This window comes from Neodiprion pinetum, chromosome 2, assembly GCF_021155775.2.
Source record: "Neodiprion pinetum isolate iyNeoPine1 chromosome 2, iyNeoPine1.2, whole genome shotgun sequence".
NCBI lineage: Eukaryota > Metazoa > Arthropoda > Insecta > Hymenoptera > Diprionidae > Neodiprion > Neodiprion pinetum.
In genome coordinates this window covers 4366737-4378833 of record NC_060233.1, presented here as the reverse complement: position 1 = coordinate 4378833, position 12097 = coordinate 4366737, and positions in this window count along the sequence as shown.

Below are 12097 nucleotides of genomic sequence, written 5' to 3'. Positions count from 1 at the left end.
TTGATGCGGGTGCAGGAGTTACCTGCCTACTTATTTAAGGTGCTGGTACGGTATGTGTAAGCGCGTGGGCAGCGCTTGTAATTCCCGCGGTTTGCCATTCCCGTCAGGAATTACTCTGACGCAAACAGGAAGCCTGCAGCTCATGCGGCTAGTCGATGTTGCAAACCTGAAACACATGTTTCACGTTATGACTTTCCTTGCCCAATATACAATTTTATCCGTCCGATTCCAAGCTTCTTTCGAACACTGAGAGAAATTTTTAGTTCCGTTTATCGCTCGGTCCTTGACTATTTACATTTTTTATCACTATCGAAAAATATTGTTCCAGGTAGAAAATGAAAATTACTTTTCTAGCTGTTACCGGAAACTCTAGTATCCGTTACTATTCTTTATCATTACGATCACCGTTGCTACATTTTCTTGCAACGGTTGCGAAAATTTAACGCTTGTGCAAGAATAAATTGGCGTTAAAGCCTTGCTTAACTAAAAAGTAGAGTAAACCTCACGAACTGATCTTGCGTTGCAATTACCGAAAAAAGGATCGACGATAGCGCAAAATGGTTAGGCGTAGCTCGTTTTTCGTAATTTCATAGTATTTTTAGGGGCGAAGTTGAAGTTCCGAATTTTAAAAGTTCCGAAAGCGCCTAATTCAGGGTTTCTTGGTGGTGAAACTTGAAATAAGGTGATCAAACTTAGCAGAAACGACAAAGTTTCGAATGGTCGGAAAGCCGATAGCTCAAAGTTTCGAAAATTCAAATTACGATAGAGCAAAGTTACGAAAAGTAAAGTTCCGACAGAGCAGAATTCCGAAAATTAAAATATTCTCACAGAGCGTAGTTTACTCAAAGACTGGCTGTAAAAAATGAGAACAACCGAAAATCAGAATAACCAGAATTCCGAGCGTAAAAAATATCGAAAATGTAAAAAAAAAAGAAAGATTTCAGCGAGTCATAAATTCACCGAACAGAAAATCTTGGATGGTTCGTAATTGCGATGTTTCAGATTTTGAAATCTTCTCATTCTCGCACTTTCGGGACTTTGTGCGTCGGTTTTTCGAACTATTCGAACCTTTCATGGTTCGTCAAAGTTTGATGACATTACTTCAAGTTTCCCCTATTTTTAGCCCAATTCACATGCAACTCGGAAAAAATCGGTAAGGAATCGAAATCATCTTTTGCTGCAGATCGCTGTTTTTGCATTGAAAATCTTTTCGCGAGGCGATACGTAATAAATATGAATTTCATTGCAACAGGATACCTACTCAAGTACTGTACGCAGATGTCGCTGCAAAGTGTTGAATCGGGGATGTAAATCGAGGTATCGTGATGCGAACAACCTGAACAAACTTCCTGGTCCATCCGTCCCGCAGCTAGAAACATCGCATTGTCCGAGGCTGAGAAATTTTCGCACCAAGTTCACAGCGAGCTCGCGAAAGCACTTCAAATATGCGCTCAACGATAGGACATAAACGTCACGCATGCTGCATCATGTGGGCGATAACCGGGAGAGATATCGCTACATTGCAAGCCTGCCCATTTCGCTCGTTTTCAACGTTTATATAACTCGATCCGTCAGAGATTACGCGAAGCGTGGGCGAGCCCGATTGTTTCCCTATTCCTAGCGCCCGTAAACGTTTACGAGGGTCAAATGCCGATCGCGTAGTAATTTGCATGGGGTTTCAGAGGCGCGAGGTCGAATTCAGAATATCAGTCAAAATTTGCAAGGATAAATTCTTTCTCGTAAACTTTCAGAAGTTATTAAAAATATCGCGAATTCATTTTGACAATTCTCTAGACGATTAGCCTGAATTTCATTAGTTGAGAATTTTTAACCCAGGCTCGTATTTTGAAACTACGAGAACCCAATTCGGCGCTTGATTTTCTGCCTCTTTCTCTTACCTTGATGCCGATCGTACGCGTCTTCTTTTGAAACTGAATCTATGCATTAGGTTGGTTGACTTTTTAACTTTTGTTTTTTCATTAAGGTGTCAATTGAAATATTTGTGACAAATACTATATATATATATATATATATATATTATTTTATTTTTTTCGTATCGCGGTCCAATTAATCTTTGTTCATAAAAATCATTACTGACAACGAAAAATGGACGTTAAGGTGACGCGATACTCCTATTTCGGTAACAAAAACTGTTATCCAAATTTCTCCGAGACGATTAATCTTTCGGATAAAAGACGACAACACCCAACTACGGAATTGTTAGACGCAGTTTGCCGTTGATTGGTGAACGATTAATCGGACCACGATACAAAAATAACAAACTAATACATACACAAGTCCGTAAGGTGAACACATAATAATAATCAAATGATATTACAATAATTGATAGCTACCTCTAAATATTTTCCCACCTCCTCCAGGTTTTCCTACAATTTTTTTTTTTTCAGTATTCGTCACAAATATTTCAAGTGGCATCTCAAAAGAAAAATGTTAAAGAACGAACCACCCTAGTATATATGTATAGGTATGAAGTACGGTGCTGAGCTAATCCGACGTCGGCGATGCTACTCTTTGGGCCTTGACTCGAGACGATCGTGATCTCTTTTACTTTGACGGCATCGCGTAAGCGTCTTAATCTGCTCGACCAGAGCTGAGTGATCGGTCAGAGCGGTTGCGCACTTGTAAAATAATATCATTCGAGTACAAACTTGAATTTCAATGTTTCTCCAGTGATAAAAAATCCGTGAGAAAACCGTTTTTAGCAGATAGTAAAAAGCGATCTACAGATTCCACGACGGAAATGCTGCAACGGAAAATCGAGTCTCCGAAAGGTTAACCGGATCGAATGATCCAAGTAGATATTAGTCAACGAACCTCGCGTTTGACGCGCTTTCGATTCCTGGACCTCCGTTAGGACCCCGATTCGATTCGTTAATCGTCATTTAGTTTTGGAGTGCACTTACCGTAACATTCAGAGAACCCGGAGTTAGGGAACTGGAAAAATTTGAGAAGACGCGTGGCGATCGAGCGATCGAAATTTTCACTTCGCTCTTTGGGATTCGTGCCGATTTCATTCGAGGGAATTAATTTAAGCTTTATTGAGGTATGGTGCAGGTGAAGGAGGAAAAGGAGTATCGGAATGTCGGTGTGGCGACTCACGGTTTCGACACATCTGATTTTATTACGGATGTTTATGCGATCCCGTGTTTCTCGAGTCCTATAGCCTTACAACTGGATCGTAAAATAGGATTGATGGAGTGTCGGCGAGTAATGAGTCCTTCGATGAATCCTCGTTTCTTAGAGAGCGAAGACGGAAGGGAATTAGAGTCGCGATTAGCTTTTCAATTATCACTCCTCGAACGGCTCGCCCACTATGCGCATTACACCCAGGCCCGAAAAATGAATAGTTTATCCACGATGATGACGACGATGATGATGATTTTTATTACGAAAAATTCCTCTCCTCTCTCACGCGGCACAAGGACGTGTATTATAATACACACGTGTGACATTAAATCTTTTCGGTATCGTAAAATTCTAGGCTATTAAACTACGAGAAAAACAAGACGTGCCAGTATTATACCTACCACTAAACTTTGGATCCCGTACATTAACGGTTCAAACTGGGTGGGTATACAAGCGGTTCGTGTACCAAATATTCGAGTCCGTATTTCGCGTCGAATGCTAGAAGAGAAATGGATAAAACCGGTGATTCAATGGCGGATGCGATCCACTGGCCGTCCTCTGATTTACGTCTTCTCTATTGGCGTGAGAAAATTAGGATGAGAAAAATTCACCGCCTGCGCCATGCTCGCGCAGACCGATGATATATCAAGCGGCCGCGAGCTGTTTAGTTCCTCTTATTTTTCACTCGGTCAAAGCCGCTTCACCTACTCGAGCAGCGACGGTGTTTCTAATTTTTCAAAATCCCAGTCGGAGTCTATTAATCGCCGGTAGTAGCTGCAGTTCTACCCCAAATTCACTGATTGAAACAAATCGCGTCGCCGCGTTGAACCAATTTGATAACTTCTGCTTAACGAGCTCGCCATCCTCCCACCTTCTCCCATACCAAGGTTCGTTTCTCTTTGAAAACCTTTCATGTCCCGCTTAAATTTGACATACGGACGCTGCGACACTGACGCCGGACCATTCGAGTGACTTGTTAACTTTTATGATCCCCTGCCGCTCGCGTATCAATTCTGATTGTCAGTGTTTTGAATGTCCTGTTTCGTTTGATCGAAATCTTACAGGTAATACCGCCGGCAACGATCACTCGGCCTGCACTGCCTCCTACATGTCAGACGTCAATGTCCCGCCTCGTTAGCGGAGGATATCTCATACGCTACCAGACTTTGCGGAAGAGAAATCCCAGCCACGAATAATAATTATTTCTATTTTTCGTAAAGCGCTGGTCGTTTGACAAGTCGTTGCGCGCGCGTGGTTCTAGGTATGACCGATAAAAAAAAAAAAAAAAAAATAATAAAAAAATCACCTTCTCACGCAATCGCGATTATTACCCATTAATCAAAGCCCCTTCGAACGTTCCGAGACCCAGAGGTAAGTATAAAACGGCGTTGCTGTTAACGAGTTCTTTGTTTCTCTGATCCTTTGTGCTTCCTGTCGCGCAAACCGAACCGACGCTGGGCCAATTAAGACATTGTCGAGCTCGAATTCTGCCCCGGTATTATAGGTATGAACAGTGTGCAATGCGGTACAATAAAACGGCTCGTCAAACGGGCAATGGTCCAATGGTAATTAGGTTACATCTGAATAGAGAGCTGAGAAAGTAACGGTCTCCATCTGGGCTGCTCCTTCTAATAATCGTGTTATTAACGATCGGACTCCGCAAGGATCCTCGTCCCCTTCCTCCCCCCTACTCGTCGGGCTTCTCCGTCGCAATCTTGCGACATCGTTCCACCGCCTGTCATGCCCTCTTGATACGCCATGAATGTATCACGCAATCGAACAATAAAGGACCCTAATTGCGAACGCAGACCCAATTCGCACCTGGATTCAGTGGTCGAATTAAGGTAGTTTCAAAGCCGATTGACGATCGAGAGTAGCGCAGAATTAATTAATCATTCGTTTGCATTTGTTTTCTTGATTTTCGTACTTTGGGTGGTCGGTTAATGGCTTTGATGAAGCTCGGAGAGCTTCGTCATATCGAATTAGCCAATTTCATGTGGAACAAAGGTCTCATTGAAATTCAGATAAACGCAGTTGAAATTGAACCGCGTCTACGATTTAAAGTCGGCTGGTCCGCTCCGTCGAATTCGAAGCAACTCAGATACCTCAATTTCAATTAACCGGTTAATTGACGTTTTTGACGGTAGACGTAACTGTGCAGTGAATGACCGATGGTGACCGGATGGTGAAAAAATAACTATAATAGCAGATCGATGATCGACGTGGCGTTACAATTTAAGTAAACGTTATTGACGTCCAGGCGTGACAGATTATTTTCAATTTATAAACGATGTTCCACCTGCGCTGAAACAAACACCACGAACCGATTCGAAAGTTTCAGAAAAGACTTTCAACAAGTTCCTGGAAGTCTGACAGAAATAAAAGCAAACGAGGATTCCCTTATCTTGATCCTTTATCGCTACAGTCTTTCACTTTCATTTATACCTACATGTCACAATTCATTTCGGTACAAGTAACAAATAGCCGTGATTATTAGGACGAGATGAGCGGGAGCCCTGGAAAAAAAATTCGACTTTGGTGAGTGATAAATACCGATATTACCAGAAGATCAAAGTTTAACTTCCACCGCGGTCTCTAATGGCGTATTAACATTCCAGTGTACCTATAACCAGATACCCACTTCGGGTTACGCCGAGCCTGCAACCGACGCGCTTTTCTAGTCGCATTCGTCGCTGAGCTCTTGTATCCAGTCACGTTTCCAAACTCTAATAATCAATCGATCATCCCCACACTTTCAGGGGACGAAGCCTCGGGCCAAGGATGCTGGACGCTGGTGCTCCTGATTCCAAGACATTCGACTCACCGAGTGGTCAACACCATCGCCATCGGCATCGGGTACTGAAACAGCAAACTCTCAACCTAGTCCTAACATCGTACGACTTGAAGCAGAAAAAATGGATCACGAATCGCGAAAAGCTTGCTACGAGTCCTTCTTCGAGGTCAAGATTGACCATTACTTCCACTTATTGCAGGGCTTTCGATCGGGTCAGCGATCGTCCTGGAGCTTGTTCGCTTTTGTCGGCGTTTGTTCTACCCGGTGGAATGTAGGATTGTAGATCTTATAGACGTGACGGTATCCTCGGAGACGTCTGGCGCTACGGAGCCGTACTCGTGCGATCAAGATCAAAGCTCTGCTCTTGCAGGTATAAGGCGCAAAGTATAAGGTGCGCAACAGGGCGAGGAGAGCAATCGTCACGTAGAATGATCCACATTACAACCAACCCGGCGGCTGGTTACCGGGGTAAACAACCAGACGTAGGTATAATAAAAGGCCTGGGCTTTTATGCTCGAGAGTCTGGAGAATGGCTCGCACTCTGACATCTTGGACTCGAAATGTGTCTGCTTGAGAAGAAGTACTACAAAGTGCTTTCAGAAATTCGTCCTCATATCGGTCAGTCGCCGATGTATCGATGAACTTTAAAAGGTATCACGAGAGATTTGGAAACGCGGATCTGCTGGCGATAAATATCGGTATCGAGTACTTACGAAGTCGACATTCCATAGATTCTTAGCGTTGGATGAATTCCTTGCTCTCTGTAACACCAGGCATTGCGAGGTGCAAGTTTTGAGTTATAAATTTCATCGATGGATGCACTATAACGGCAGCTTTTATGTTCTTATCCATTATCGATCTTTCAGGCAGCAGTGCTCAAGGCGTGACGGTCAGTCGGGTTAGATTTCCTCTGTAGGTTTGAAACGCGTCAGTTTTATTGGAAATCGCAAGCATCGTTCGGCAAAACAACATTGAAAGGGGTATATTTGCCATTAGCGGAGCTGGTTTTGCAAGCCGGAAATCTCCGCCTATGAACGTATGACTCAAAGCGATCTCGACGGCAGCAGCTCCTTCCCCTTTCCGTCCAACGTTCGCTCCATAATTATCAATAAAACCATATAAGATCCCTTCGCCGCGTGTGTCGTATACCCCCCGTGTCGTAAACCACGCGTGCAATCCGAGCCGGGAAAGATACGCGATCAGTTTTAGATGGTCGTAAGATCTCGCTCTCTGAAATTCACCACGATATTAAATTAAAGAAAGGAAGCGAAAAAAAAAAAACGGAAAATAAAACGACGAAGGAACGAATATCAAAGCCGTTCCGCTCGCTTTAAGTTCGCGGAAACACCGCGAGTCGCTTCCTATATCCGATACAAAGTGTCATTGTCTTTGCTCAAGAATCTTCGAGGCGACGTGTATCCGTATCGCGGTTACAATAAATCCGATCCAGATCATCGCCACGATCGTATCGCCGCACCTTTCTCTCGTTGGCGAATTATCCGTTCACTTTATCATGCTTTTCACTCGCTTCGAGCGACCGAAAGCGAGACATAAAAAACAAAACATTGAAAATAAACTAACGGATCATTTTTTTCACTTACTTGTAATACTTAGCGCAGGGTGCAGACGATTATTACCCGGAGTTATTGTCTGTCGTCGCTCAAGGTTGATTGCCGTAAATAAAATGATTCTGAAATTTATCCGTCAGGTGAGCTCGCGGTGTATGCGAAAAATAATGATGATAAAAAGAAGTAGGACAATAATAATAAAATACAATATGCCAAGCTTCGCCCAGCTTTCGCCACTCAGGGAATTGCGTAGGAGGCGCGGTCAAGTGTGATAAAAGATTATCTCGCACCGTTCCCGCTTCCTCTTCAGCGATCCTGCGACGAAGGTGGAAAAGGCAAGAGATAAAGAGAGAATAAAAAAAATGAAAAGAGGATGAAAAAACAAACGGATTACCGTGCATTACAACTCTTGGAATACACAGCGACGCCGCCGACTGTGCACCGACTGTCCAGAGTCAAGAAACACGGTTTTATTGCCGGTCACCTTCTCGCAGACTTCTCTCTCACTCTCTCTCTCTCTCTCTCTGGAATATTATTATTCTTAAGCCTCGGGCAAATTTTACGCCCCGCTACTCGTTCCCACTGCGAATTTAACGCACGCCCTGATTTCATATTCGCGATGCTCGTCGTCAGTCCCGTTTATTTAACCGTCCTGGAACACCATTAAGAGTGGAGATATGCAGATCCCAATTTTAGGAGGAATTAAGCACTTCCGATATTTCGGGTGGGGGTTAAAACCTTTCAAGGTCAATATTTCGAATGTCGAAATTGCGTAAATAAAATAACGAAAGATGAATTGTTCGAAATCTTTCGTCAATTTCCTTACGCATATTCGAAATTTCGATATATCGGTCATTCGAAATATTGACCCTTCCAAGTTTTTAACCCCCACGAGATTAGACGGGGAACTGACTAACGATTTTCTGAATTCGCAGTTCTCGAAACGTTTAATAGTTGGCGTATTGATAGATCCTCAAACTATTCCACCTAAATATTTCTGAGCACTGCATCCCAGATCTTATCTTTCGCTGAAATGTTCGATCATCTTTGAAGATGAATGAAATTCTTTACGAAATTTACGAGTTGACGAAATGCGTAAGAAGACTCTGAACGCTCCGTCTCATCTCGCGATCACTAAGGTGTTATATATTTTTTAATTCCGATGTGGTTGATTAGGAAAAGCACAGCTTCGAAATACCAGAATCTATGAGGCACTCCCTTCGTTATGTTTTTCGTCCGTCGACGAGATTCGCGGCATTCAAGTTCTGCAGTTACGCATAGTTGTATTTCCCCTTCGGGTAGTCGGATATCTCGACAAATCGTATCTCGGGTTGGTTTCTCTCTCTCTCTCTCTCTCTCTCTCTTTCTCCCCCTCTCTCTTTTTCACCCTCTTATTTGCACCTACCCGTCCTTCTCCTTATCCCTCAAGTTCGTACACGCATAACTATACGTGAAGCGACTCAAGCGAGATGTGAGATCTGAGATTCGCGGCAGCTCATTAGCGCGCGAGTTGCCGAGGTGTGGAGATCTTCTCCGGACCCGCAGGCGCAATACCCTTCTTACTCCGTGATACAGTTGGCAAAGAATTATCCGTCGCTCTCGGAGATAAGAGGGTCGGGTAAAAATGAGAGGAGGATAAAAAAAAAAACAGATTGAAAGAAACGAACGCAAAAAAGAGAAAACAATTTTCCTCGTTGCCTGTGAAACCGCGCAGCTCAAAGCATTGCATTGAAACAACTCAAAGGGCGGTGGGGGGAGGGGGTACAGGTTGACGCCATGCCGCCATTTTGTTACTAATTTCGATGAAAAAATTTCAAAATGTTGTTTAAACTATAAATAATAAACCCCTCAAACTCAAATTCCTTCAAGTGTGGTTGTTTTTTTTTTTTTTTTTTTATCAAACTCCTAAAAATAGATGTGATTTTAAACCACGCGATTTTTTCACGAGACCAGCTGCTGACGGATATTTTCGAGGCTGACACTTTGCATCGACTATTTTTAACGCAGCCCCCACGGCTTCGTGTTATCCTTGGGAAATAAAGTTGCCGGAGCGTTGGCTGCACGTTGCCAAAAGTCGAGCCGCGAGGATGTAGCAAAGTCGATGGATGTAGGATCCTGAGAGTGGCGAGGTGGGTACTTTTGAAAATACAACGAAGTCGGGTTGTAGGGCAGAACTCTGGAAGGCGACTTGTCGGCCCTGAATGAAACGGACAGTTCGACGGACGTATACAAGGCAGGAGCTGGTAGCCGAGGCAGCATCTGTTAGCGCCCGCATTCACATGTAAATAAACGAAAGAGGGCTGAAAGAAACCGAGGAGTCAGTCAGCGCGTGTAAAAGCTGTCCCGAGGGAGTCGGTGCTCGGCCCCCTCGAGTGGAATCGTTGAGTGCTGCTGTGTTGTCGAGAGGGAAGAAGCAGCTTCTAGGTGATGGTATTATGAAAAAGGACCAATCGGAGACACGACAAGCCGCGTACTTTTTTCACCTTCCCTTTTTTACCCTACGTTGCCACAGTCACACTTTTGCCGGACATTTATCTCACCTCTTTCCACGATTGCCAACTGAGGTGAGGCAACCCAAGGTTGAACTTTTTCAGTTGTAGATATCTGTTTGATCATAAGATTACCAAAAAAGTAAATTTGTAGTGTCTAACCCTTTGGCAAGCGGTTTTTTATTAAATTTTGGAAAATAAAAGGATCGATAATTGGGCCCAAACGTGTCCGTAACCGACAAACTTACTTTATACTCATTCCGTGAGCTATGAATGCACGTGTGCCGAAGTAAGTGCAACGATTAGACGTTGCAGCCTTGAAGGAGGTTCGCTGCACGGATAGTTGCGTCAAAATCTTACAACACGGGTCAGACACCTCGGTGTTCGTTTCATTCGCTCATTTACTTACCCGCTTGGCGGCATCTTCGTCTCATTCTTCGACTTTTTCGTTGTGCATAGTAAACCGTGGAAGAATACCGATGCGGAGTGAGGCTGGACCTTTAAACTGTGTGATCTGTTGCGGGGTAAAATAAATCATCGAACGTTGCAAAGTTGTTTATCGAGGCAGGTATTACAGGACGCGTCTAATTGCAAATTGCGCGGAGCTGAGGATCGGCGATCTCTTCTTCGGAAGGGGAAGGTTGGACGGTTGTTAGCGTGTTTCAGCACACTTCTAGTCCCGTCGACGCCTCGATGAAGCCACAGAGCCTCTACGCGAGGGCGCTTATAACGCGTGTAACGCTCGTTGAGAGGAATGACTGAAAAACGATCCATCATTTTTACCATCCTGGGAGATCGGCCGCGGGAATACCGACCCACCAGGACGCGGCGACTGGCGGCCGAGCGGTGCATGATTGGAACGAAAAAAATCTCCAAGGAAGTAAATGAGGGCTGGAGGAATGATCAAAATACGCCTATGTGTGCATTTGAAAGGATCCTTCATCAGCCGGATAACGAAGCTCCGCGTTTAGATTATACACACCAAGCCGAGCATTATATTATACCGTTGCACACTCTCCGGTAATCCTCCAGGTTTCAGGTCAACGTATTCTTCACCTGCTCAATCCGCGCCTAGTTTCATCGATCAATCAATCTTTCCCCTCCCCTCCGGTCCATACTCACCACTTGATCGCCTGTCTGGCGTTTCATTACAAACTAACAACAAAGCAGCATTCGCTGTCACGGCAACGCCGTTCGTCTCGAACTTGCATAACCATTCTTATTCAAGTCCCGTAATTCACGCCTTCGTTGCACTTCCAAATTTCACCGAATCCAATCGATGCGGTCGAAAAGAAGACGTCTCGATGTCACGTTTCCCTGTCTTAACAAGTGGATGAACCGCGTTCGCTCTTTGACCCCAAGTAGAGCCGTCCAAGACCTTGGGTCTCGGATGTTTGGTTTTCCTGACTCTGGGCTGTTACAAAGGAGTAAGTAATCAAGCGAGCAAGTGGTAACGCATGGATGGGAGACACGTGCCACGATGTCAGTGAAACGTACATCAGCACGAGGGAGTTGGCAAGGAATAAGTACCGATCTGTGGCGGTGCAGTGGGCAGGTTGGCGGGTCGGTCGGATCGGTTGGTTTGTTCGTAAGTGGTGTGTGATTGGCCGATGATTGATGGGGGTCACGGGTCAGAGTGATCAGCGGCACCCCGGGCGATATTTTGCCTCCGCCTTCTCCGCGGCTGGAGCGAAACGTTAGTCCTTATTGCAGCGAGGTGTGTGTTTAAATTCGGTGTGTGTTTGAGCGAGGCCACGTGTTCCCGTTCCGCCTGCTGGAAACACCGGGCAATATCCTGCAGACCCGCGAAACGAAGATAGGTGATACGTAAAAGGCCTTCCAGAACGTTAAACCGCCTCGAGTACCTACGGAGTGGAGAAATTTGGTTGGGTAAATTTTTTCCCTCATTTTTGTCGGGACAAATTGACGAGCGGGTGGCTTGGTCTGGAGTAATTAGGCGCCATTAACTCCGGCCTGGGAGTATTTAAGTCATTTATTGTCTATCCATATCTGACTTCGTATATACCGGCGGCGACAAATTACCGAATGCTTCCGTTGGGACCGCGCATAATTATCTGTAAGTTACCTCATTATTCAAG